This window comes from Staurois parvus, unplaced genomic scaffold (assembly GCF_062004578.1).
Source record: "Staurois parvus isolate SC_StPar_1 unplaced genomic scaffold, SC_StPar_1.0 ptg000138l, whole genome shotgun sequence".
NCBI lineage: Eukaryota > Metazoa > Chordata > Amphibia > Anura > Ranidae > Staurois > Staurois parvus.
Window position 1 is genome coordinate 2794410 of NW_028317934.1, and position 27463 is coordinate 2821872.

At 42.7% G+C, this 27463-nt stretch overlaps 1 long non-coding RNA gene across 1 annotated transcript; it reads right to left on the reverse strand.

Moving 5' to 3' along the window:
* Nucleotides 1–539: 539 nt before the first annotated feature.
* LOC149465265 (uncharacterized) lies at nt 540–22363 on the reverse strand. Its single transcript, XR_016312227.1, has 3 exons — nt 22287–22363; nt 2048–2168; nt 540–611 (listed from the first exon to the last, which is right to left on the reverse strand). It is a non-coding gene; the product is annotated as an uncharacterized LOC149465265 (long non-coding RNA).
* Nucleotides 22364–27463: the final 5100 nt, after the last annotated feature.

Below are 27463 nucleotides of genomic sequence, written 5' to 3' on the forward strand. Positions count from 1 at the left end.
TTGCTGCCTTCCTTCCTTAAATAAGGGCAGTAATTGCCACCTGTTTTTCAAAGAATGAATGACCTCACTAATAGAACTCCTCACTGCTATTATTTTGAACATGCCCCTTTCAATTACACAGAATCAGCAGCATGCATGTCATGACTGTTGGGTCTGTTGGATTTCTATTACTCTACTACACCTGCTAGTAAATTATTTGCCCTTTTTTTTATTTATATATATAAAAAATGTAGGCCATAATGTATTCTGCAACATGTCTCTGGTAAAAAGAAATCATAAGTGTATGTAAACTGGAATTGAAAAAATACTATATGTTTACCTTTTTTTCTACAAAATATATCCAATAAAACATTTTAGAAAAATCTAATTTCTTCATAAATGTAGACTAAAATGTGTTCTGCTATATGTCTTTGGTAGAAAAAATTGCAATTGCAACACTGTACCCATATGAATTTATTTTGATGATATTTATTCACCACTGGGATTTTTTTTTTTATTTTTTGCTATATAAATGAAAATGTCCAAACATTTTGAGAAAAAGTGTTTTTATTATAAAATTTTGCAAATAATCTTTCTTCATAAATCTTGGCCAAACTGTATTCAGTCTTTTTCTTTTTAGTAAAAAAAATAACCCAAATTAGTTTATAACCAAAAATTATAATTTTTCAAAACTTTCTTTTACATTTTTATTTTTTTTTATATAATTAGTTATTTTTTATTTATTTATTTTTTTACATACTGTCACCCTAGCAGTACAGTTTCACCATAGTGATACTGTACTACTTGTACTACTCATAAAGGCTGTAAAAGCAATCATTTCTCTTTCCCTCTGGCTGCATTCTTGTAGCGATTGGTCACAGCTTGTCACATGGTACAAGGCTGTTGTAAATACCCTTATACCATGTGATTTCACACGTAGTAAGCAATGATGTCAGAAGTGACATCTTGCTTACTACTATTCATGTTATCACTGATTGGTCAATCAGTGATCACATAATCGGGACCTCATACAGAGGTCCCGCAGAGCGATCGGATCGTGGTGCCGCACGCTCCCAGGGCGGGCGCTGTTTACGAATGGCAACCTGCTCCTGCACTGCCTCCGTCCAGCCATTTATATACATGGGCCAGGCAGGAAGTGGTTAATTGGTTTGTGTGAAAATTATAGAGCCTATATACTAGTTATGACAGCAATCGGCGACTTATAGTGCGGCTGTGTGCCGGGCAATCTGGCACTAACTGATGCTCGGTGGGAACTGACACTGACATTGCCAGTGAGGCCCTATTCACACCAGTGTGTAGAGACGTCAGTTTTTCTGCACGCGTTCTGCAAGGGCACAACAAATTCACTTGTTCTCTATGTGCCCTGTTCACACCACAACACTGGGATCATGTGCAGATTTTTTTCTGCGCTGGAATCTGCAACTTGTATAAAATTCATTGCAGTGTGCATGAAAACTGATGTAAACTGATGTCTCTGCAAGTGAACTCCGCCCTTCAGTTTCCATCAGTTTTTCTGCACATATGGTGTGAACGAGGCCTGACACTAATAAAGTGATCAGTGCTAATAGTATACACTGTCACTATACTAATGACACTGCCTGGGACATCTAGGAGCAATCAAAAGGTTAACTGTAGGCCTAACGTGTGAAATGTGTGCTGCTTTTACTAAACAATGTGCTGTCCCTTCAAAGCCCTGTGTTCTCAGTAAACACAGGGCTCTGAACTGTCATTCGCTAAGCTGATCAGCAGGTCCCAGCCATAAATCATTGGTCAGGACCTGCTGATCAGCTTGTACTGTAGCAAATGACAGCACAGGTCGGGTAGCAGGCGCGCCCCCTACCCAGTAATGCAGAATCACATACATGTATGTGATCTGGCACAGGAGGGGCGCTCTGCCGCAGTAAACCTGTGCTAGATGGTCCTGAAGTGGATATGTAGGCTTGTAAAACAACCCATTCATTTTAAAATAGAAATGAAAGGCAAAACATTTGAGTATAGATATAAAAATATATATATTTTTCCCCTTTTTTTATAAGTGATCACATACCTTCTGTTCTCAGCTGCAGAAGGAGATCAGAGATCTGGGGGAGGAGAAACATCAGAACACTGGTCTTTCCAGTGAATGGCTGTGCAGGAGGGGGGAAGGGGTGTCAGCACAAGTCTAATCACTGGAGGAGAGAATAAAATATTAGAATATGCACAGTGCAAATGAATTTTAAGTACATTTTAAGTTTTAATCTTGTAGTGCTATGATCATCGAATATAGTACCCATATCATTTTTCTTTACAAACAAATATTTCAATCCAGTGACCTTCACATACAGCATCAACTTCGGTAAGTATAATAAAAATCAGTGTATAAAAGCAAATTTCCCAAGTCCATCTAACATTCATCACTGTGAATATTGTTCATTCACCACTGTGAATAAAACTTCCCGCCAAGTGAACCAATCTCAGCTTTCCCCAATGTCCACTCCCCGTGTACCCTCACCTTCTTGGGTGGACATCACAGCATATAGGCTTTAAACCAAGGGTCCAATTTTCCTCCACAATGGCAGCGCAGATTCTCCACCTCCACTCCACCAGCAAGAGTTAATGCTCATATAAAAAAATATATATGTAGAGCACTGATAGTGTAGTATGTCACACGGTTTATTGGCAGCACAAAAAGGATTCACTCACATTACAACAAATGAAAGTTGGCTTCACAGAGGATTCCAGTATAAAAGCCTTCACGTCTCTCTCTCCTGTTACTCTCCAGCATCTGCTCATTTTCAGAGAGTCCTGTCAAGCGTGGTGACGTCACAGCCCCACCTACTTGATGCGTTGCGTCTAATCAAGACTTGCTCAAAGGTAGAGTATATACAGTAAAACAAATTTGTGCAGAGGGGGATTATTTGTAAGTATTTATCTTTTAATAGCATAACGTTTCTATAGCTATCCTCAACTGGTAAAAGGTACACTATTAAAACTATTTAAAAGTGAAGAATTGCAGATGCCTATTCTCGACTGATTGTCATTAAAACTGAGCATCCCTTTGTAGAGCTTCCTTACAGGGCGATTGCTGCATCATCTTAGTGGGATTCAAAGGAAAACACTGATCCTGTCAGCTATGTGGCATTAGTTGGGAGACAGTCCTCTTGTCTGACAGAATGCAGACGTGAAATCGCAGAAAGAAAAAGCTTTCATCTGACACCACCTTAAACTAATTATCTCACCTGTAAGTCTATGTAGAGAACTGAGAATGGTGCACTGGTAGACAGTCTTGAGGATGCGAGTCGAGCATCACTGCAATAAGGGATACAGAACCAAGAAATGATTTTACAGTTAAGAGGCATAAAGAGTTGCTTTGCTTTTGTAAATCTATTCTAGTATAATTCAAGAGGGTTCCTGCTTAGAATGGATCTCAGAAGCTGACAATGGAATTTGTAGGTATATACAGCTGGAAAAGTAGAGCTTGTCTACCTTTACGGGGCCAGGCAGATGCTTTTAATGAACATCAATAATAGCAGTAAAACCTTGGGGTCCAAAGTCGCGTGACAAGTCGCACCCCGTGTTTCCCTATGAGTACCGTTCATATGTGTGCGACTTCACAGTAGTTCCTACACTACTTTGGGCAACATGAGGGCCATAGACTTCAATGTAAATCCTCTAAAGTCTCATGAAAGTCGCAACTGATTGATATGCATTCAACTCGTGCGTGACTTTGTAGAGCACAAACAATCATCCTTGGTCAAAGCCAAAGTCGCACTCATCTGAAGTCGCATCAAAGTCGCAATGAAAACGCACGATTTTGAAGTTGCACAAGTGTGAAAGGAGCCTAAAGTGCAATTCCACTTTTGTGAAGAAAAAAACAAAACAGTTGTCTGCAGGTCTGTATATATAGCAAGGGTTTTAACCAAATGTGTGTTGCAGATGCCTACCTTTTTTTGTTCCGAAGATATAGCTGTTTGATTTTATTGGATGTCACTCCACTTCCTCAAACTCAATCTTTCTAAAACTGAGCTCTTCGTATTCCCCACAGCCCGTGCCCCCTCCCCTGACTTCTCCATCAAGATCAATAATACAACCATCAGTCCCTCCCTCATGCCAGGGTACTAGGTGTAATCCTGGACTCCCATCTGTCATTTCAGTCCCAAATCCAATCGCTGTCCAAATCTTGTAGACTTCACCTCCGTAACATCTCCAAGATACGCCCGTTCCTAACCACAGAAACCACTAAGCAACTTATTCACTCCCTTGTTATATCTCGCCTTGACTATTGTAACTCCCTCCTCATTGGCCTACCTCATCGCAGGCTATCCCCTCTTCAATCTATCATGAATGCTGCTGCCAGACTCATCCACCTTACCAACCATTCCATGTCTGCCATCCCTCTCTGCAATCCCTCCACTGGCTTCCCATTGCCCAACAAATAAAATTCAGAACATTAACAATAACATATAAACATTAACACATAAAGCCATTTATAACTCTCCCCCAAATTACATCACCAATCTTGTCTCCAAATATCACCCAAACCGTCCTCTCCGCTCCTCGCATGACCTCCTGCTCTCTAGCTCCCTTGTCTCCTCCTCCCATGCTCGTCTCCAGGACTTCTCCAGAGCCTCCCCATCCTCTGGAACTCTCTACCCCAATATATTAGACTATCGCCTACTTTGCCAAATTTTAGGCAATCTCTTAAAACCTATCTCTTCAGGGAAGCCTATCCCACCTTCAGCTAATAATGGAATCTTCCAGCTTCCAGGGGCATTTGCCAACTATGGTATATACATTGGTCCAAGCTGGACCATAGCAACTGTAGCCAGGTACTGGCAGGAGTCCTCCTAAGCAAAGACTGTTATTTTAATCACTAAAGGACAGCAAGTCACAGCATGTCCATACACTGAACTCCTCATTGACTTTCACTGTTCCCTCCTGATTGGCTTAGTCTGGGCAACAAGGGAAGAGGAATGATGAAGAGAGGATCATGGGAGATGTAGTTTAAATATAGCCAAGAGGAACTGCGCTCTAATGGGGAAGGAGCTACAGCTCCAAGGAACAAGTAGCCCAGAAAAGTTAAGGGAACTTGGTGCCAGAACAGGGCCAGGAACAGAAGGACCAGCAGAGTGTGGGGTCCGCAGCAACTGATTCCTGCACAGCAAGACCTTCACTGTTCAAGAAAGCTAGTGGAGACACCTTTCCTTCTACTTAGTGTCAAGTTCAGTGCTTGGAGAAGAGCTGCTGGCTCATCTGCAGTGTCTGAGACTGTACACCGGAGCTGCCAGTTTACTTCGTCAGAGACACAAGTTGCAGGTCCATCCTGAACAAGTGGAACACTCAAGCAAGTCAATCTGAAGTCAACGCATCTGAGTAAGAGGGGCAGCTCCAGCTCCTACTGAAGCGCAGCAGTTGGTAAGAGGATTGCTAACCCCACCTCCACCTAAGAACTGTACTTGAGTCACCTCCATCAGATCATCCCCTGCAGCTATCACCTTTTGTACCACCTTCTTCTTCCCCCATGTATAATAATAATCTTTCCTTTCGTCTTCCTCCTTAGCAGAAACTGAGACTTTAATTCACCACCTTTAACCTCTGCCATTCCATCAGGAATCTCTGCAATAAGTCAGGCCTTCTTCAGTCAGTTGCATTGACTTTGTTGAGACACTATTTAAAACTCCAAGGTCACCAGATTAGCGATTCTCCTTCCTCCCTCACCCTGCAATTATACTGAACTTGCCACCTTTGTTCTTTTCCCTTTTCTTCGACAAGTTTTAGTATTAGCCTAAGCTTCCAACAGTTTATTCTGTTTAGTTGGCTCCTGACTTTGACTAGAAGAAAACCAGTGGACTCCACCAAATGTGCACCACCATAAGGACACCAACCCAGCCGGCAAGCTACAAGGATCTGTTAAAATGATCTTTTTGCCCATCTTGTTGAGGGCGGGTTTTTTTTTTGGTACTTTTTTTTTGCCTAGGCCCACAGGCCTTAACCTCCCTGGCGGCATGATTATTTCAGATTTTTGGTGCTGAAAGAAGTACCATTATTTTGCATGGAAATGTGTATTTTTTTATTGTATGCTGTCATTTTTAGGAATAACTCACTGAAATCTGTCCGAACAAGAGTCTAGTAAACATTCCAGATTTGATAAAACTGGAAACACGAAATCATAAATTATAATTTAATAAATAATCATAAAAAATAATAATATAATAAATGTAATTCAATAATATAATCAAACCAAAAACACTGAAATTTGAAATATAGCGCCAAGTTCGCACATCACTGAGCAAAGTCGCAGAATTGTTTTCAGTGTCTGATGACGAATTTCCCCCACAAATCATTATCACTCAATTCTGCAAGTGGTTCTGATTTACTATCGCTGTTCTCTAGCTGGTCTAAAACCGCTTTTGACCTAAAGGGACGCTTTTTGGACGCCATGGACTTTTCTAATGTTTCCAGGCAGAAAGAACAGTCCAAATGCAGGCAGGGCACAGGACAAAGCAGTAGGGACAAAATGTATGTGAAATGTTTTGAAACAGCAATGTTTTACTATGTAATATTCGTTTACAAAAAAATGACATTTTAAAAAAAATTTTAATTTGCCGCCGGTTTCCCGACGTCGCAGGGACCGGAACACGGAAGCCAGGATGCCGGCATTGGCCAGAGGAGATGGCCGGGGACGCTGCAGGGGACGTATCGCGGGAGCGAAGGACAAGGTAAGCGCTGCAGGGACTCCCTGAGCAACACCGCGTAGTAAGCCTGAGTGTAGCTCGGGGTTACCGCTTGTGGTACTGAAACTTTACCCCGAGCTATACTCGGGAATACCGCCAGGGAGGTTAATACTTAAAACCCTTCCACAGAACTTCCATTTACAGGTGTATTACAAGGACTTGCATGCTGACTTGAATATAACTGGAGCTCCCCAGGGGACATGGTGATGGCATAGGTTAAAAGGGGTCTTGTTTCAATTTGGCCATCACCACTGTACCCTTCCCGCCCTCGCTAAAGTTTAAGCTGAACTGCCAACTACTGTATTATCAAAAATCCGGGCTTGGTCATCACTTTTTTTTTCACCTGTACTATTAGCTTAGTTGGTCTTTGTATAGGGTTAAGGGTATTGTGTTTGTCTTTATCGTTATTATTGGACTGTTACCTTGGTGTAAGCTGCTTGCCAATACAGTTACAGCTTTGCTTAACCACTTCAAGTCCACACACTTACACCGCCCTCCTGTCCAGGCCAATTTTCAGCTCTCAGCGCTGTCACACTTTGAATGCCAATTGCGCGGTCATGCAACACTGTACCCATATGAATATTTTAGCATTTTTTGAGAATGATAAAATTTTATTTTGGTGGTATTTATTCACCACTGGGATTTTTTTTTTTGCTATATAAATGAATATGTCCAAAAAGTTTGAAAAAAAGTGGGTTTTTTTAATAAAATTTTGCAAATAAATAATTTTTCTTCATAAATCTTGGCCAAAATGTATTCAGTTATCTTTTTAGCAAAAAATAAAATAATCCCAAATTAGTTTAGAACCAAAAATTATAATTTTTTAATGTTTTTATATTATTTATGTTTTTGGGTTTTTTTTTAACATACTGTCACCCTAGCAGTACAGTGTACTACTTGTGGGGGGTGATGAAGATTTTATTTTTTTTTTTTTTTTTACACTGATTGCTTTTACACCCATAAAGGCCGTAAAAGCAATAATTTCTCCTCTCTGGCTATATTCCTGCAGCCATTGAGAACTACTGTGAGAGCTGTGATTAGTCACAGCTTGTCACATGGTACAAGGCTGTTGTGATCTCTGATCATTCACAGATTTCACACGTAGTAAGCAATGATGTCAGAAGTGACATCTTGCTTACTACTATTCATGTGATTACTGATTGGCCAATCAGTGATCACATGATTGGGACCTCACACAGAGGTCCCGTACAGCGATCGTTGTTCCGCTGTATCTGGAGGACACAGTGGGCACTGGATCGCAGTGCCTCACACTCCCAGGGAGCATACACAGCTTGAAAATACGGGTGCTGTTTATGAATGGCACCCCGCTCCTGCACTGCTCCCATCCAGCCGTTTATGTACATGGGCCGGATGGGAAGTGGTTAAATTGTTGTCGTTTGATTCCTTAACAGAGATGTGTCAGTGGTAAATACAGAAGAATATCGAGTGTTTTACCCCACATTGGACTCAGAGGGTGCATTCAGGCTGCGGTTCCTACGGGGGGCGCGCTACATGACTATGTATAAAATATCCATACCTAGAATTCTTCTACAAGACTGTGTTGCTAGTCCTACTGCATACATTTAGCGGATTTGCTAGTTGCATAGGTAGGTTGAAAAAAGACACAAGTCCATCTAGTTCAACCAAAAGAAACAAATGAATAAATAAATAGAAAATCTCTATATACAGAATCCTATATCCACAGCTGATCCAGAGGAACGCAAGAAACCTATACAGCATTACAGTTCTTGTAACATATCTGGGGGTCTGAACAGAGCTTACCCCAGGATCACGGGGCTTAGAAGATGATTCAGTCCTTATTCTCATACCTATCCAAGCATAGGAACCCACTTCTCTGTGCTTAGATTTACGCAGATTTATCATACCACCATGAGTTTGCGTCTTTGGAGCTACCAGTCACAATCACATCTTATTTGGCATTGTAACAAATGTGTATGGAACTAACAAGAAGGAGCAGACTCGTATATCGATGCTCCGCAATTACCTCTCCAGAAATTGCGTTCTTCCAAGCTGTTAGACATCGTTGTGCTCACCCACGTACATCTTCTGTGATTATAGACTTTAGGCAGTGACTCAGCCGAAAGATAACAGTGTTTGTTGTGTTGTACTTAACTGTGTCACTTTTCCAGAGATGCAACCAATTGTGTCAGCCTTGTTCTCATGAGAAATTAGTCAGTAGTGAGAGAATGGGGTCACTTTGATTAATTGATTGATTTTTATCTCCTACAATTTTATAGCACCAGCACACCAATGTGTTGCTGGAAACACTACATAGTTCTGTTCATTTCAGCCCCTGTCACCATCGACGCTTCCAGCCTAATAATATTTCTAGCTCCATCCTACAGAAAAGTCATTTTGGTCAGCTGGAAGATGACCTGCAAACTACAGTAGTCAACTCCAGTATACCTGCAGGTTGTGGTGGGAAACTAGAAGTCTTGGAGAAAACACAGCAAGAGTGTATCTGGTAGGGATCAAACTTAAAGTTGACCTCTGTTATGCAGCAATCTTTATTTTTATACTCCCCATCCCCTCCTGCTATACAGCTTTCTGTCATAGTCACATAGTTTGTCTGGCTGAAAAAAGACAAACGTCCATCCAGTTCAACCAAAAAAAAAAAAAGTTATAATCCTATACCCACAGTTGATCCAGAGGAAGGCAAAAAAAACCAGCAAAGCATGATCCAATTTGCACCTGCAGGGAAAAAAACTCCTTCCTGATCCCTGGAGAGGCAATCGGATTTTCCCTGGATCAACTTTACCTATAAACGGGCGGACTGACCATTTGGAAACTCGGGCACTGCCCGAGGGCCCAAGGTCAGTAGGGAGCCCCATGAGATGCCCCTGGTACCTTTTTCATAGGCTTTTTTGAGTTTGGGCAAGGACACAGGAGCCCCATGATCCCCTATTGCCCGGGGGCCCCATGAGTTGTCAGTCCGCCCCTGCCTATAAATGTTAGTATCCAGTTATATTCTGTGTATCTAAGAAAGAATCCAGGACTTTTTTAAAGAAATCCACTGAGCTGGCCAGAACCAAATCTTGAGGGAGTCTATTCCACATTTTCACAGCTCTCACTGTGAAGAAACCTTTCTGCGTTTGGAGATTAAATTTCTTTTCCTCCAGACGTAAAGAGTGCCCCCTTGTCCTCTGTGATGACCTCAGGGTGAATAACTCTACACCGAGTTCACTATATGAACCACTGATGTATTTATATATGTTCATCATATCCCCCCTTAAAGCGGAGTTCCACTCACTCTGTAATAAAATAAAAGTCAGCAGCTACAAAAACTGGCTGTGACAGCGTACGGCTTCAGGGGAATAAGTGCAGGATGCCTATTGCCCCTTGTTACTCCCAAAAGCAGTTAAAAGTAAATAAAAACACATACACACTGTAAAAAAAGTCCTTTATTTTAAAAAGTACTCAAAGTCCTCCAATGTAAATTCAACCTCAACCACATCTAACAGCATTGGAAATCACGATGACCCACCACCCATAAATACTTGATGACACAATGACTCCACAGATCCATACTTACCTTAATCTCTGCTCAATCCCTCATCTCCTGCCATGGTAATTAGGGTTTATTTTTAATGGTTTTATTTTTCCATTGACAGGCCAATTAAAAGTACTGCAATGGGGCTCTATGATATCTGCTTACGCCCCATGGCAGCAGCTAGGATTAAAAACTCCTGCAGCCCAGGTGGCATGTCTATGATGGTCAATGGGTTTTGTGGAAGTTTGAGCATCACAGAGACAGAAAGTATGCCTTCTGCATTGAGCTTTAATGAAAAGTCACAGATTCACAGTGGAGGGGAGAGTGGGAAAAATTAACCATTTCCATGCCGGGCACTTTTACCCCCTTCCTGCCCAGACCATTTTTCATGTTTCAGCGCTCTCACACTTTGAATGACAATTGCGCGGTCATACAACATTGTACCCAAACTAAAATGTTATAATTTTCTTCACACAACTAGAGCTTTCTTTTGGTGGTATTTAATCACCACCGGGGTTTTTAATTTTTGCTAAATTAACAAAAAAAGACCAAAAAGTTTGAAAAAAACCACATTTTTCTTTGTTTCTGTTATAAAAGTTTGCAAATAAATAATTGGTCTTCATAAATTTAGGCCAAGATGTATTCTGCTACATGTCTTTGGTGAAAATAACCCAAATTAGGATGTATTTTGTAGTTTGTAGGAAAGTTATACAGTTCACAAACTATGGTATAGATCTGAATATTGATCAATCCTGAAGTACTGACAGCCAATCTAATTTCTTGAGGTTCAAGAATGTCAGAACAGTACAGATATCCCCCAAATGACCCCTTTTTGCAAAGTAGACAGTCCGACGTACTTCATAAGAGGCATGGCGAGGTTTTTGAAGTCATATTTTTTTGTCATAATTTCTCGGAAAATTAAAAAAATTAAAAAAATTATTTTCACTATTTTTTTTTTATATACTGTCACCAGTGCAGTACAGAGTCAGCAAATAACTGGCATGGCGGTGATCAGGGACACTGACTGGTGACAGTATGAAAATAAAATATATATATATATATTTTTTTTTATTATTTTTAATTTTTTATTAAATTTTTTTCTTTTTTTTAAGATTTGTTTTTCATATTTCACTATGACCAAAGTAGTACAATGTTACCATAGTAACATTGTACTACTTTGGGGAAGTGATCAGTATTTTTTTTTTTTTTTACACAGTTTGCTTATAGCAAAGAATTAGTTTGCTATAAGCAAGCATTTACCTGAATGACATCAATTCATTCAGGGTTTTGTTTTTTTTGTGCTTAGCTGTGATTTGGCCACAGCTAATCACATGACATGTGCATGTGATTAGCTGTGACCATTCACAGCTAGACACTAGTATACATTGGATGGCATGAATGAAGCCATCCATTGTATACAACTGTCATGTGACCTGCTGTGATTGGTCACAGCAGGTCACATGCTACCCGCAACAGGGGCCGATACTCAGATCTGTCATCGGCTATGTCCAAAGTACACGGCCAGTGACAGATCGCGCCGCTGCGTGGCTCTGCAAGCGTGCAAACTGCGCATGCCCGGGAGTACGCCATATGGCGTCCACCCAGGAATCTAATGCATTTTTCCGGCCGCCAAACGGCTATTGACCGGGCGGCTAATGGTTAAAGAGAGACAGTTTCCCACCAAGCATTAGTGACATATAGAAACAGGTAAAACTGTAGGTACAATAAAATCTAACATATCCTAGCTAGGATATGTTAGAAACAACCCCAGCAGGAGAACACCACTTAGGGCAACACTCACAGTTCAGTTCAATGCAGAGATACAACGGGTAAGGATGCACCAACAGCGTCTGTCTTCAGAGGGCAGAATGCGACCTAACCGGTCCATTCCCAAAGAGGAGGCTTCCGTGAAGGGTTTCCCTACTCTAGCCACTTCACAAATGCGTGCCAAAACCCGGGGGCAGTGAATTATAAAGACTTTGCTGACCCAAGATGGCCACCAGGCAGTACCTGGATGCAGCATAGCCAACCAGAATGCTGCTTTCAGGGACACGGAAGCCATAGAGAAACCAGGTTTCTGCTGCCTTCCCCTCCAGGCTGTGGCACCGCTAGGGTCGTGCACAGGGGCGGACTGACAACTCATGGGGCCCCTATGCCCTTGCCCAAACTCAAAAAAGCCTATGAAAAAGGTACCAGGGGCATCTCATGGGGCCCCCTACTGACCCCAGGCCCTCGGGCAGTGCCCGAGTTACCAAATCGTCAGTCCGCCCCTGGTCGTGCACCATTTACAGTGGACTGCACCTGCTTACAAACAAGTAACAGACAACTTTTCTATAGGAATGAAATTCTTCCCTGAATGAGAAAGAAATGAGAGATTGAACTTGTTACTCCAATGCATTATGGTCATGTGCAAGTTACCACAATTCCAACCATTACCAATGCGAACAATTGCAATGGCATTATTTTAATGGCTTTCCAATGTATGTACATGACAGCATGTACAGTATGTGTGTGTCAACCATCTGTGGCGGGCTGTATACAAAAAATCATGCATGCCCAATTTATTAGTGCATTAAGAAACTTCAGCAGCTTAACGCAACGCGTGTTCAACGCTTGCGCATTACCGCGACACACTGGTGTGAATGGGCCCTAAAACTTGGAGGTGCTGGGAGGGGGAGCATTTGAAGGATAATTGTAAAGTACAGTTATCCTAAGACAACAAAGAGTGAATTTAGTCTAGGTTTTCAGTGAGAATGTTCTTTGAGGTCATGCATTCATTTTTTTTTTTTGCATCAATTTCACTTTCATCCTTCTAGAGGCTCAAATTAAAACCCTTTTCTTGTGTGCTAGCTGCTCTTTTTAACTGAGTGACATGGCAGGTGCTTGACAAACTTGTTCCATATTCATCTATCCGCTGTTCCTGCCAAAGCCTATTATCCGCAGAAAGAAAGTTTGGGATTAAGAGGATTCTGGGTTATTGTGTGAGACCCTGCAAAGCCAAGCTTCTTAAGAGACCAGCTGCTTTGCTAGAGCCTGTCCTGGTCTCCCTGCAGTGTCTACACTGACTGTCGGGGCTCCAAGTAGATGCACAGCCATCTTGAACAAAACTTGTGCTCCAGATAGAAAACATTGTATCAGTCTTTGTCTCCAGCTGGTGATATAAAACGCCACTCAGACACCAGCTGAGCCCATCATATCCTAAGCATTTTTTTTTTTTTTGACACAACCCATCACGTCATCTGTAGTTGACTTCTAAGAGCATTATGTTAGTAATCCCTTCTCTGGTAGCCAGTTATGGCTACAGAGGAATAATAATATTTTTTTCAGTATCAATACATGTGTAACACGGGATCAAGCACTCTTAATTTCCATGCCTGCTGGTAAGCAAGAGACTTCTGTTCACAGACGCAAGGATAATGACCGTTGTGATTATCATTATAATTACACTGTCTAATGATACAGAACCCATAAAAATTGTCTGGTTGCATATTTTGAGTATGAAACTATGCTAGTTTTGGCATAACACACATCCAGTTGAGCTGCCCCATGATCTTCAAGCATGAACGTTATCCAAACATTATGCAGTGTTCTCAGGCACTATGCAACAGTCTGATGCTCTCTTCCTTAAACAAAATACAGTGATCAATGGAGGAAGCCAGTGCTGTGAGCTTGCTGATTCTTTAATGTGACCATAGATACAGTGAGGCAAAAAAGTATTTAGTCAGCCACCAATTGTGCAAGTTCTCCCACTTAAAAAGATGAGAGAGGCCTGTAATTGGCATCATAGGTAGACCTCAACTATGAGAGACAAAATGAGAAAAAAAAATCCAGACAATCACATTGGCTGATTTGGAAAGAATTTATGTGCAAATTATGGTGGAAAATAAGTATTTGGTCAATATCAAAAGTTCATCTCAATACTTTGTTATATATCCTTTGTTGGCAATGACAGAGGTCAAATGTTTCCTGTAAGTCTTCACAAGGTTGGCACACACTGTTGCTGGTATGTTGGCCCATTCCTCCATGCAGATCTCCTCTAGAGCAGTGATGTTTTGGGGCTGTCGCTGGGCGACACAGACTTTCAACTCCCTCCAAAGGTTTTCTATGGGGTTGAGATCTGGAGACTGGCTAGGCCACTCCAGGACCTTGAAATGCTTCTTATGAAGCCACTCCTTCGTTGCCCGGGTGGTATGTTTGGGATCGTTGTCATGTTGGAAGACCCAGCCACGTTTCATCTTCAATGCCCTTGCTGATGGAAGGAGGTTTGCACTCAAAATCTCACGATACATGGCCCCATTCTTTCTGTTCTGTACATGGATCAGTCGTCCTGGTCCCTTTGCGGAGAAACAGCCCCAAAGAATGATGTTGCCACCCCCATGCTTCACAGTAGGTATGGTGTTCTTTGGATGCAACTCAGCATTCTCTCTCCTCCAAACACGACGAGTTGTGTTTCTACCAAACAGTTCTATTTTGGTTTCATCTGACCATATGACATTCTCCCAATCCTCTTCTGGATCATCCAAATACTCTCTAGCAAACTTCAGACGGACTCGGACATGTACTGGCTTAAGCAGGGGGACACGTCTGGCACTGCAGGATCTGAGTCCCTGGTGGCGTAGTGTGTTACTGATGGTAGCCTTTGTTACGTTGGTCCCAGCTCTCTGCAGGTCATTCACTAGGTCCCCCCGTGTGGTCCTGGGATTTTTGCTCACCGTTCTTGTGATCATTTTGACCCCACGGGGTGAGATATTGCGTGGAGCCCCAGATGGAGGGAGATTATCAGTGGTCTTGTATGTCTTCCATTTTCTAATTATTGCTCCCACAGTTGATTTGTTCACACCAAGCTGCTTGCCTATTGCAGATTCAGTCTTCCCAGCATGGTGCAGGTCTTCAGTTTTGTTTCTGGTGTCCTTCGACAGCTCTTTGGTCTTCACCATAGTGAAGTTTGGCGTGTGACTGTTTGAGGTTGTGGACAGGTGTCTTTTATACTGATAACAAGTTCAAACAGGTGCCATTGATACAGGTAATGAGTGCAGGACAGAGGAGCCTCCTAAAGAAGAAGGTACAGGTCTGTGAGAGCCAGAAATCTTGCTTGTTTGTAGGTGACCAAATACTTATTTTCCACCATAATTTGCAAATAAATTCTTTCCAAATCAGCCCATGTGATTGTCTGGATGTTTTTTCTCATTTTGTCTCTCATAGTTGAGGTCTACCTATGATACCAATTGCAGGCCTCTCTCATCTTTTTAAGTGGGAGAACTTGCACAATTGGTGGCTGACTAAATACTTTTTTGCCCCACTGTATTATGTTGCATGTGTACTCAAGCATTTTTGGCCATTCCACTGTATAATGTATACACAGAGCTTTCCCTGCCAAGAGCCGACCTTGTAAGCAGTGCATGGTCATTCAGACGAGGGAAGGATATTAGTTTATAGCAGTGGTCTCCAAATGGTGGCCCGCAGGCTGGATGTGGCCCTTTGCTTGCTTTTTTCCGACCCTTGGGGCACCATTACTCCCACAAACATGTAAAATATATAAATAATCATATTAGGGCACAAATATCACAATAAGAGAAAGCAGCTAGCACAATATCATATTGGCAATGTAAGTCCAATCAGGTGATGCAACTAAATAGAAAAAAAGCTGATGGTCCTTGAGGGTCCCCAATAAGTGCTCGGTGTGGGACATGTAAGCAAATTGGGATGACTTTAGTAGCTAGCTACTTCAGTGATTTTCAGTATCCGACTTCATCAGCTAGGTATGGTATATGCATGGTTACATTGGTCCAAGCTGGACCAATGTAACCATGTATAAAATATCCATACTTGGAATTCTTCTTTAAAATATATGAGCATTGATGCACATCCTCAATGACTTTTGAATCTGAATGCACTGTAGGCACAATATAATCAAAATACAAAACAGCAGTGCAACACTAACTATTAGACATAAAGTGAATAATAAAACATGCCCATCATATTGCCAATGTAAGACCAATCAGATGATACAACTAAATAGAAAAAAGTTCATGGTCCTTGAGGATCCCCCATAAGTGAACCTTAGAAGATGGTGCTCATACAAGGGAAGAACCTCTACCGCCACACCAAATAAACTGCCTCTCTACCAAATGTTCTGACCGCCTATCAGGAACAGTCAAAACGCTCATCTCCTAGTGTAGTAAATTAGTGCAAAAAGAATTTTAATCCAAGAGATAAACTCACATTTTGTCAGGGAACGAGAAGATCGCCACGGCGCATGAATCTGCATATGCGCAGGATCCCGACAAGGCATACAAGCAGGCGGGCACTAGGACCCAGGCGCGCCTGTCACCAATGACGGCGCAAGCAGGCACTAGGACCCAGGCACGCCTGTCAGCGCCGGGCAGGCTATTTAAACGGGCCACTGCAGGATCCAAATTGCCGTATGGTCTTATTCCTCTGCCTGTGATTCCTGATCCTGAGTTGTTTCCTGTTGCTGAACCCAGCCTGCTCCTGACTATCGTGATCTTCTCCTGCCCTGACCCCTGACTTGTCTCTGGATATTCTTCTGCCTGCTCCTGAATATTCTGACCTCCTGTTGCTGAACCTGGCCTGTGACCCAACTATCCCTCTGCCTGCTGCTCTGGTCTGCTGTGCCTTCTCGGATATCGAACCCGGCCCGCCTGACTCCGCTATCTGCCGCATGGATCCACCGCATCCTGCTCCGGTCTGCTCTGCCTCTTCACATCAGGCTCACTACTAAAATACATGACACTAGCGGTCTCCACTACCGCAACTGGGCATACCTGGGGGACACAACCTGGTGTCAGCCTGCTCCAAGTCCATCCCCACCATCAGGGGCTCTAGTGAACAAGCAGACTGGGGCTTAGACCCCGCGCCCTGGGGAAACCCCAAACTGTGGACCTATAGAGCTACTGCTAGAGTCTTGACACATTTAAAAGCTTATACTTAGGCAAAACATAATACCACAATGTTGTATCAAACCGATATTGTTTCCAACTGACTAGATGGCCGCCACATCCACGTGCGCGATGAAGTCAAACGTCGTAACTCCTTCCTACACGTTTCGTCATCTATGACATTGTCAGGTGTGACGATGCCAGATACCAGTGATGGGGCACTATTCCTCCCACAGACACCAATGATAGAGCAAAAAACAAGAAAAGGAGTGTTCCCAACCAGGTGGAATTCAATACAGTCACAAGCCTAGGAACAAATAAAATCAAAATTCACTTTAATGTTGGGCTAAAAAACATGACATGTAGGAGTGCCGAGACTGATACAACACAAAGCCAGTAGAAAGGAGAAACACATATTGCCAGAAGCTAAAGGATGACACGTGATCCTGGACCCAACAGTAGGTTGCTCAGCCCAGGAGCCTCGTGACAGTAGGAGGAGTGTGTGGATGGCAGTCACTGGGATCACTGAGATGGCGCATATGGCGGAAGTCATACATCCTGGAACCAGATGTGATGTTATACACCTGGCAGAAGACCACGGCTGGTGAGGGCAGACTGGAAGCCTAGGAGAGCACTCAGATATAAGCTTTCTATATGTTTTAAAATACATGAGCATTAAAATAAGACCTCATTGACCTTTGTACTGTAGCTAAAGGCACTGTGGAACACTGCATTCTCCAAATTCAGAAGAGAGAAACTGATATCACTCATATCTTTCTATATGGTTTCTGTAAACTTTAAAGAAGAATTCCAGGTCTAGATATTTGAAATAGTCGCATTGGTCCAGCTTGGACCAATGTAACCTTGTATATTTGATACCTGGCCTTTGCCCCTGGAAGCTGGGGCTGATCGCTACTTGATTCTGGGTCCTGGGCCGAGCGGCTGACCTGCTCTATTCTGAACACAGGAGGTCAGTTGCTGGGCATTGGCTTCATTCAGAGAATGCTTTGCAAAACTTTCACTGATTAGACGTGGTAAAGAGGTGGGGTGGCAACATTACACTCTCCACCCTGTCCAGTCAGAGAAAGCTTTGCATGGATTCAGAAAATTCAGCATAGCATTCTCTGAATGGCACCCGTGTCAAGTGGCCAACCTCCAGCTTTTACAATGCAACAGGGCAGCTGCTCGGTGTGGGACTTTGAAGCAAATCGGGATGACTTGAGTAGTTACTTCAGTGATTTCCAGTATCTGACTTCATCAGCTATGTATGGTATATGCATGGTTACATTGGTCCAAGCTGGAACAATGTAACCATGTATAAAATATCTATGCTTAGAATTCTTCTTTAAAATATATGAGCATTGATGCAAATCCTCAATGACATTTGAATCTGTAGGCACTGTGGGACATTTCATCCTCCAATTCATCCTCCAAGTTCATGGCAGAAAAACTGCAATAATTCAAATATTTATAATTGCAGCTTTGCTTTGCCTGTTCCTCTCCCAGAGCTCCTGGTCCATGATTACATTGGAGATGCACATGGCTGGAAGGCTTATGAGTCACTGCTGGGAGAGGGGAGCAGGGGAAGCTGAGCTGCTGAGAGAACATCTCCAGTGTTTCTGATGTGAATTTCGAAGAATGTTGTCTCCACAGCACTTTTTGGTTTTGGATACAGTAGGAAAAGGTTGGCAACCCTATCAAGCTCTTATTACAGTTTGTGTCTCTTGTAACAGGTGTCGAGTCGGGATCTTCCAAAAAGTACACTTGCTGCAGTGACACCTGCCTAAGTGGGGGTTCTCTCCCTATGGAGAAGAGAGAGATCCTTTTACTTCATATTGTGTCTGCAGGACAGGAAGTTAAAGGAAATTTGGGACAGAGATGGCAAAAAAAACAGTCGATTTTAAAAAGGAGCTTTACCCATAACAGTTTGACAACAATTAATGTTCTTTAACAAAATAACTTATTCCACAATAATAGCTTTGCTACCAAAATAAGTGTGCACTTTAAATTGTTTCCAGCATTGCTCCTGTTTCTCCTTGCTGGAGGCAGCCGTTTTGTTGAAGCCCTTATTGGAAACCCTTCCCCTCTCCTTGATCTCAAAAACTGTATGTCACTTTCTGTAATTAAAATGGGTGCATTTCCCATCTTGATTGTATGTCTTAGATCAGCTAGAGAGGAAGGCTGAGAGAAGCTTTATCCTGCTGAATTTCATAGGCTGCCCTATTCTATCAAAAATAAAAAATAAAAAAGTTGTGCTTTACCTATACTTTAAATGAAGATATTTATAAAGCAGTGAATGTGATAATATCCGAACGTTCACTGCAGGTAATTTAGGACATCCTTTCTCAACCAGGGTGCCTTGAGGCTTCTTCAGGGGTGCCTTGGCAAAATGTCTAAAAATTGCCCAAAACTCGTATACAACCCAGCGGGTGGAACAAGCCTGCCTTTTAGTTACACAAAGCCACAGGTTTTCATAGTGCACCATTACGACCGTCTAGCTGCCAGCATCCTGACAACCAACAACATCATTAATTGATGTCAGCTGCCTGCAATGCATCCTAGTTTGACCCTCCCCTGCCCCTCTCCATCAGTGCTGGGGTCACATTAGTTCAGTGATGGAGAAAAACTGAGGGAGAAGAGAAACACTGGAATACTAGTCAGTACCAGTGTGCAAAAGTGCATTTGCTTTGGAAGAATAAATCACCTCTAATGTTAGGAGTCCTACATGTGTGGATGTTGCAGCAATATATAAAACTATTAGAATAGTTTTTTCACATTTTAAAATGGGGTGCCCTATTAAAATTATGTACAGTCTAGAGGCACCCAATTTTAGAATGGGGTGCCTCAAGACTGTCCATATTTTTAAGGGGTGCCTGGGGATGTCCATAAATTAAAGGCTGCCTTGACTGAACAGAGGTTGAGAAACACTAATTTAGGACACCAGGAAGATACACATGCAGTGAGGCTCATTCACACTGCTGCACATATGTGTGTTAATGTGCGTGCACAAAAAAGGTATATGTAGCACTTTCGGCAGGGCACGTTTAGAAGGTGAATGCCACCGCATCCACCAGTGTGCATTACCATGTGTTGCAGTAACTTGGACATCACTGTAGCATGATAGCGTGACCAGCCCCTGAATGTTTGGTGGCTATAACATTCGATGACCAGCCCCTGAATGTTGGGTGACTTTAACATTCGATGACCAGCCCCTGAATGTTTAGTGACTATAACATTCGACGACCAGCCCCTGAATGTTTGGTGGCTATAACATTCGACGACCAGCCCCTGAATGTTTGGTGGCTATAACATTCGATGACCAGCCCCTGAATGTTGGGTGACTTTAACATTCGATGACCAGCCCCTTAATGTTTAGTGACTATAACATTTGATGACCAGCCCCTGAATGTTTGGTGACTATAACATTCGACGACCAGCCCCTGAATGTTTGGTGGCTATAACATTCGACGACCAGCCCCTGAATGTTTGGTGGCTATAACATTCGACGACCAGCCCCTGAATGTTTGGTGGCTATAACATTCGATGACCAGCCCCTGAATGTTTGGTGACTATAACATTCGACGACCAGCCCCTGAATGTTTGGTGACTATAACATTCGACGACCAGCCCCTGAATGTTTGGTGACTATAACATTCGATGACCAGCCCCTGAATGTTTGGTGGCTATAACATTCGATGACCAGCCCCTGAATGTTTGGTGGCTATAACATTCGATGACCAGCCCCTGAATGTTTGGTGCCTATAACATTCGATGACCAGCCCCTGAATGTTTGGTGCCTATAACATTCGATGACCAGCCCCTGAATGTTTGGTGGCTATAACATTCGATGACCAGCCCCTGAATGTTTGGTGCCTATAACATTCGATGACCAGCCCCTGAATGTTATGAGGCTATAACATTCGATGACCAGCCCCTGAATGTTTGGTGGCTATAACATTCGATGACCAGCCCCTGAATGTTTGGTGACTATAACATTCGATGACCAGCCCCTGAATGTTTGGTGGCTATAACATTCGATGACCAGCCCCTGAATGTTGGGTGACTTTAACATTCGATGACCAGCCCCTGAATGTTTAGTGACTATAACATTCGACGACCAGCCCCTGAATGTTTGGTGGCTATAACATTCGACGACCAGCCCCTGAATGTTTGGTGGCTATAACATTCGATGACCAGCCCCTGAATGTTGGGTGACTTTAACATTTGATGACCAGCCCCTTAATGTTTAGTGACTATAACATTCGACGACCAGCCCCTGAATGTTTGGTGACTATAACATTCGACGACCAGCCCCTGAATGTTTGGTGACTATAACATTCGATGACCAGCCCCTGAATGTTTGGTGGCTATAACATTCGATGACCAGCCCCTGAATGTTTGGTGGCTATAACATTCGATGACCAGCCCCTGAATGTTTGGTGCCTATAACATTCGATGACCAGCCCCTGAATGTTTGGTGCCTATAACATTCGACGACCAGCCCCTGAATGTTTGGTGGCTATAACATTCAATGATTTTTAAACATTCCTCTAATAGCATACCGATTTTGTATGATGATTTGTTGGAATATATTCAGTCTCAGTGTAAATCTGAGGATGTTATATTGTAGATTTTATTTCCTCTCAACATCTTTGCCATGTAATGTCCATCACGCTGCGCTCCCTCTCCATCTCATTCGTATCCATTAAAACCTTGGGCCTCTTTTGTAATCTTAATGAGCCCTTTGTATCGAGTTTGTCTTTCACAGAGACTGATTTTGTTCGCCTTCTCCCCTGCCCTCTCATCTTTGTAAAATCCATCTCTTTTATGACTTAATGTTGCCGAGGAGTGCCAGAAAATGCACCCTCAGCTGCCAGGGGAGCAGGAAGATGGCAGCCTGGAGAGCCGGCGTCTTCATTTTCCACGTCTAAACATACTGTGCTCTTATAAATCACCCGCTTGTCTGAGGACAGGAAAACTTTACCTTTCCTATAAAAGAGGTAAAATGAAGTCTGCGCGCTGCAAGGCGACCTGCTGTGTGCTACAAAGCAGTCTTAATCACCTTTGTAGAGCGGGTTCTTAAAGAGACATTGCCGCCTTGCCCATTCGGGATGAAGGGACTGTGCCTTTTGTAAAACGGCCCTCCACACCAGTTATACTCACCCTACTAGTGCTCCCCCGCTGCTCCTGTATCCGGCACAGCCACAAACATCGCCCTTTGCTTCTGGGTATGGAGAAGATCTTCTCGTGTGACATTCTTGGTTCTAGCAGCCAATCACAAGGCCCAGGCACTGTCACATGGGGGAGTGACATCACTATAAAGTGTCAGTGCTTGTGAGCTACTATGGTGTATTAAAAAACAATTGTGAAACTGTGTGTTTATTCTTTTTGTGGTTCGCTTACACCAGTGTTTCTCAACTCCAGTCCTCATGGACCCCCAACAGGTCATGTTTTCAGGATTTCCATTATTTTGCACAGGTGATTTGATCAGTTTCACTGCCTTAGTAATTACCACAGCTGTTTCATCTGAGGGAAATCCTGAAAACATGACCTGTTGGGGGTCCATGAGGACTGGAGTTGAGAAACACTGGCTTACACTAACACATACCCATATGAATGTGTGAATTATCTACAGAAAGGAAATAAGTATTTGATCCCCTGCTGATTTTGAATGTTTGCCCACTCACAAAGAAATGATCAGTCTAAAGATCGAATGGTAGGTGTATTGAAACACTGAGAGACAGAATAGCAACAAAAAATGTCAAAAGAAATGCATGTCTAAGAAATTATGCACTGATTTGCATGTTCCTGAGGGAATTAAGTATTTGATCCCCTATCGTTCAGCAGGATTTCTGGCTACCAGGTGTCTTTCATACAGGTAACAAGCTGAGATTAGAAGCAGTCTCTTAAAGGGAGAGCTGCTAATCTCATTTTGTTACCTGTATAAAAGACACCTGTCTACAGGAGCAATCAAACAATCAGATTCCAAACTCTCCACCATGGCAAAGACCAAAGAGCTGTCCAAGGATGTCAGGGACAAGATTGTAGACCTACACAAGGCTGGACTGAGCTACCAAACTATCACCAAGCAGCTTGGTGAGAAGGTGACAACAGTTGGTACAATCGCAAATGGAAGAAACACAAAACTGTCAGTCTCCCTAGGTCTGGTGCACCATGCAAGATCTCACCTCGTGGAGTGTTAATGATCATGAGAACAGTGAGGAATCATCCCAGAACTACATGTGAGGATCTTGTCAATGATCTCCAGGCAGCTGGGACCATAGTCACCAAGAAAACAATTGGTAACACACTACGCCGACAAGGATTGAAATCCTGCAGTGCCCACAAGATCCCTATGCTCAAGAAAGCACATGTCCAGGCCCGTCTGAAGTTTGCCACTGAACATCTGAATGATGCAGAGGAGGACTGGTTGAAAGTGTTGTTGTCAGATGAGACCAAAATCGAGCTCTTTGACATCAACTCAACTCACCGTGTTTGGAGGTGAAATGCTGCCTATGACCCCAAGAACACCATCCCTACAGTCAAATGTGGTGGAAACATTCTGCTTTGGGGATGTTTTTCTACTAAGGGGACAGGACAAGTGCACCGCATCAAGGGGACGATGGACGGGGCACTGTACCATCAAATCTTGGGTGAGAACCTTCTTCCCTCAACCAGAGTATTGAAAATTGAAAATGGGTTGTGGATGGGTGTTCCATCATGACAATGACCCAAAACACACAGCCAAGGCAACAAAGGAATGGCTCAAGAAGAAGCACATTAAGGTCCTGGAGTGGCCTAGCCAATCTCCAGACCTTAATCTGATTGAATATCTGTAGAGGGAGCTATACTAGTTTAATTTTTTTTGAAACATATATTTACACATTTATATAATTTTTTATAATATTATCATTATTAGAGCACCTATTGCACTTTAAATATACTAAGATTCACTTGTATATAAGAGGAATGACATCACTGCTTCACTTAACGTCCAAATCTAGCCGACACCATAGATTTCAGTCTGGCTGCAGCAAAGGCAGGAGATGAGGGGGAGCACTGGTATAGTGAGTATAATAGAGGAGGGAGCACCACAAAGACACATTCACATTGCCTTGCATGGCCAAAATGACATTGTCTATTTAACCGCTTGCCTACCGGGTACTTCCATCCCCTTCCTGCCCAGGCCAATTTTCAGCTTTCAGCGCTGTCGCACTTTGAATGACAATTGCGCGGTCATGCAACACTGTGCACATATGAAATTATTTTTTTTACATAAATACAGCTTTCTTTTGGTGGTATTTAATCACAACTGGGTGTTTTAATTTTTGCGCTATAAACAAAAAAGTTTTTCTTTGTTTCTATTATAAAATTTTGCAAACAGGTAATTTTTCTCCTTCATTGATGTGCGTTGATGAGGCTGCACTGATAGGCAGCACTGATGGGCAGTACTGATGGGTACTGATAGGCGGCACTGGTGAGGTGGCACAGATAGGCAGCACTGATAGGCGGCACTGATGCTGCTGCACTGATATGCAACAATGATGGGAACTGATAGGCGGCACTGACTGATGACACTGCTGGGCACTGGTGGGGGGCACTGCTGGGCTGCATTAATGGGTGGCACTGCTGGGAACTGGTGGGGGGCACTGATGGGCACTGGTGGGTGGCACTGCTGGGCACTGATCATCAGTGCCCTGATGATCGATGCCGATCCGTCCTTTGACACTTGCCAGTTATTGGCAGTACTTTCCTCACGTTGCATTTACCGGTGATCTGCTGTGTCATTGGACACAGCTGATCACGTGGTAAAAGGCTGCTGTGATTGGCCTTTTACCACATCACGTGATCAGCTGTATCCATAGAACACAGCTGATCACAGAGATCGCCAGGTGCATGCGCCCTGGGGGGCGCGCAGGAGGGTGCGTTCTGGGAGGACGTCATATGACGCCCTCCCAGGACTAGACAACTGCGCTGTAGCCATCATTCGGCTATAACGCAGTTGGCAAGTGGTTAAAGAGAACCAGATACTAGAGGATTTATGCAAGAATGCAAATATTAAATTTTCAATTTTTTTTATATAGCTAACAGCTAGATCAAGCCTGTCCCAAATCTGTCCTCATTAACATACAATGCAAGAACCCCAACTCTACATCTTTAACCCTTTGTTAGGACAGACAGTGTTCAAATCTACCTACAATTGGTAATAGAGGTCTGCTTGCACAGCACAGATAGGGTTAATTATTGCAAATACAGCTACCCAGCCCCCTCACAAACAAAGAGAACTACCTAGAATTTTCCTTGCTGGAAAGTTCAAATTAGAGCATGGAAACAGGTTAAGCTGCAATTTTTAATTTTTTTTTACGTTACGCTATGTGAATGGAGACATGTAACAAATATAAAGGAGGTGTTATCCCAATTTGTCTGGGAATACATCTAACAGCCTGTCTCAAGTTAATAATCAACTTTTATAAACCTATCCTGCCTCCACCTAACAACCATCATTTTATTTTCTCTGTCAGCCCATCCCCCACAGTTATTACCTTTTGTATCACTTGACTCTCCCTCCCAGATTGTAAGCCCTCATGTTGTAAAGTGAAAACTGTTGGCACTATATAAATCCTGTATTATAATAATAACATTGATCAAAGTTAACCACTTGCTCTCCTGAGGATTTACCCCGCCCCCCCCTTCCTGACCAGCCCATTTTTGCGTTACGGCACTGCGTTACTTTAACTGACAATTGTGAGGTCATGCGACACTGCACCCAATGAAATTTACGTCCCTTTTTCTTACAAATTGAGCTTTCTTTCAGTGGTATATGATTACCTGTGCTTTTTTAAAAATTTTTGCGCAAAAAAAAAAAAAAAAAAGACCGACAATTTTGAGAAAAACAAAACAATATTTTTGACATTTTGCTATTAAACATGTCCAGTAAAAAAATAAAAAATTCACAGTCGTTTTTTTTAACGTACCAAACTTGCGTTCAGAAGTAGATTTTACCGGCGTTTCAAATGCCAAACACTTGTAAATGCATGTAAATGGAGTTAACCGCGTTTAGAAGCGTTTGCGTTTAGAAGCGTTTTTTAACTGTTCCATGTCCAGATGCTGTCCAGAGCCTTTTTTTCAATATTAGAAATGCATGCAAAACGTTTTCCATGTATTCAAATGGACCCAGTACACCAGCGCAGTCAGTTCTAGGTTTTGCGTGAAGGAAGAAATGGTAGAACGTGCTGCATTATGCTCATGATGGGATCTATAGTGAATACAACCAGACAGGTCATCTCAACACATACTGCTCTCTCTGCTTCTGCTCTCTCTATTTCTCTCAAAATGTCTGAACTAGTTAATTTTGTACTGTTTTTCAGTGCATTCTGGGCATTTTGGAAGGTCTCCTGAGGTTATCTTTTAAAAACGCTTCTAAACGCAAACGCATATAAAAGCGCCTAAACACAGTGTCAGGGGCGGACTGACCATTTGGAAACTCAGGCACTGCCCAAGGGTCCGGGGTCAGTAGGGGGCCCCATGAGATGCCCCTGGTACCTTTTTCATAGGCTTTTTTGAGTTTGGGCAAGGACACAGGGGCCCCATGATCCCCTATTGCCCGGGGGCCCCATGAGTTGTCAGTCCGCCCCTATTTGCGCGGTATGCAAAGGCTGCTAAACAGATGTTTTTTCATCTGTGTTTTCTAGCAGTCAGTTTCCATCGTTCAGAAGAGTTTTCCCAACGCCCCGTGTACATGAGCCCCTATACAACAAGATAAGTCACCTGTGGTTTTCCAGGAACCAGTTGCGATCTCCTGCTTGGCACTTCTCAATGGATTTCCAATGGTGATAACAGCATACATTTAAAAAAAGAGAGAAGAGGAATCCTCTCAGTGTATATTTATTAAAATGGTATCACATAAAGGATTATGCCCATAAAAAAGTTAAAAAAACATCGGCAATCCTGATCTGCTCAATCCGTCAGCATGCATTCCATCCGAGAGTGGAAGTGACGCACCCGCCACTTGTTAAAAAAAAAACAAATACAAATTGTTGCAAAACCCACCTTCTTTTCTAGTGCTCTTGCCTGCACCCTCCGCTCCATACAGTGTTGTTGGTTCCCCCAGTGTCAAAATGCCTGCTGCAGCACTGCTATAAGTCGCTGATCGCCACCATTACTGTAGCAGAATACATTTTGGCCTAAATTTCTGACGAAATTAGATTTTTAAATTTTTTTACTGGACATGTTTAATAGCAAAAGGTAAAAAATATTGTTTTTTTTTTCTCAAAATTGTCGATCTTTTTTTTTTTTATAGCGAAAAAATAAAAAACTGCACAGGCGATCAAATACCACCA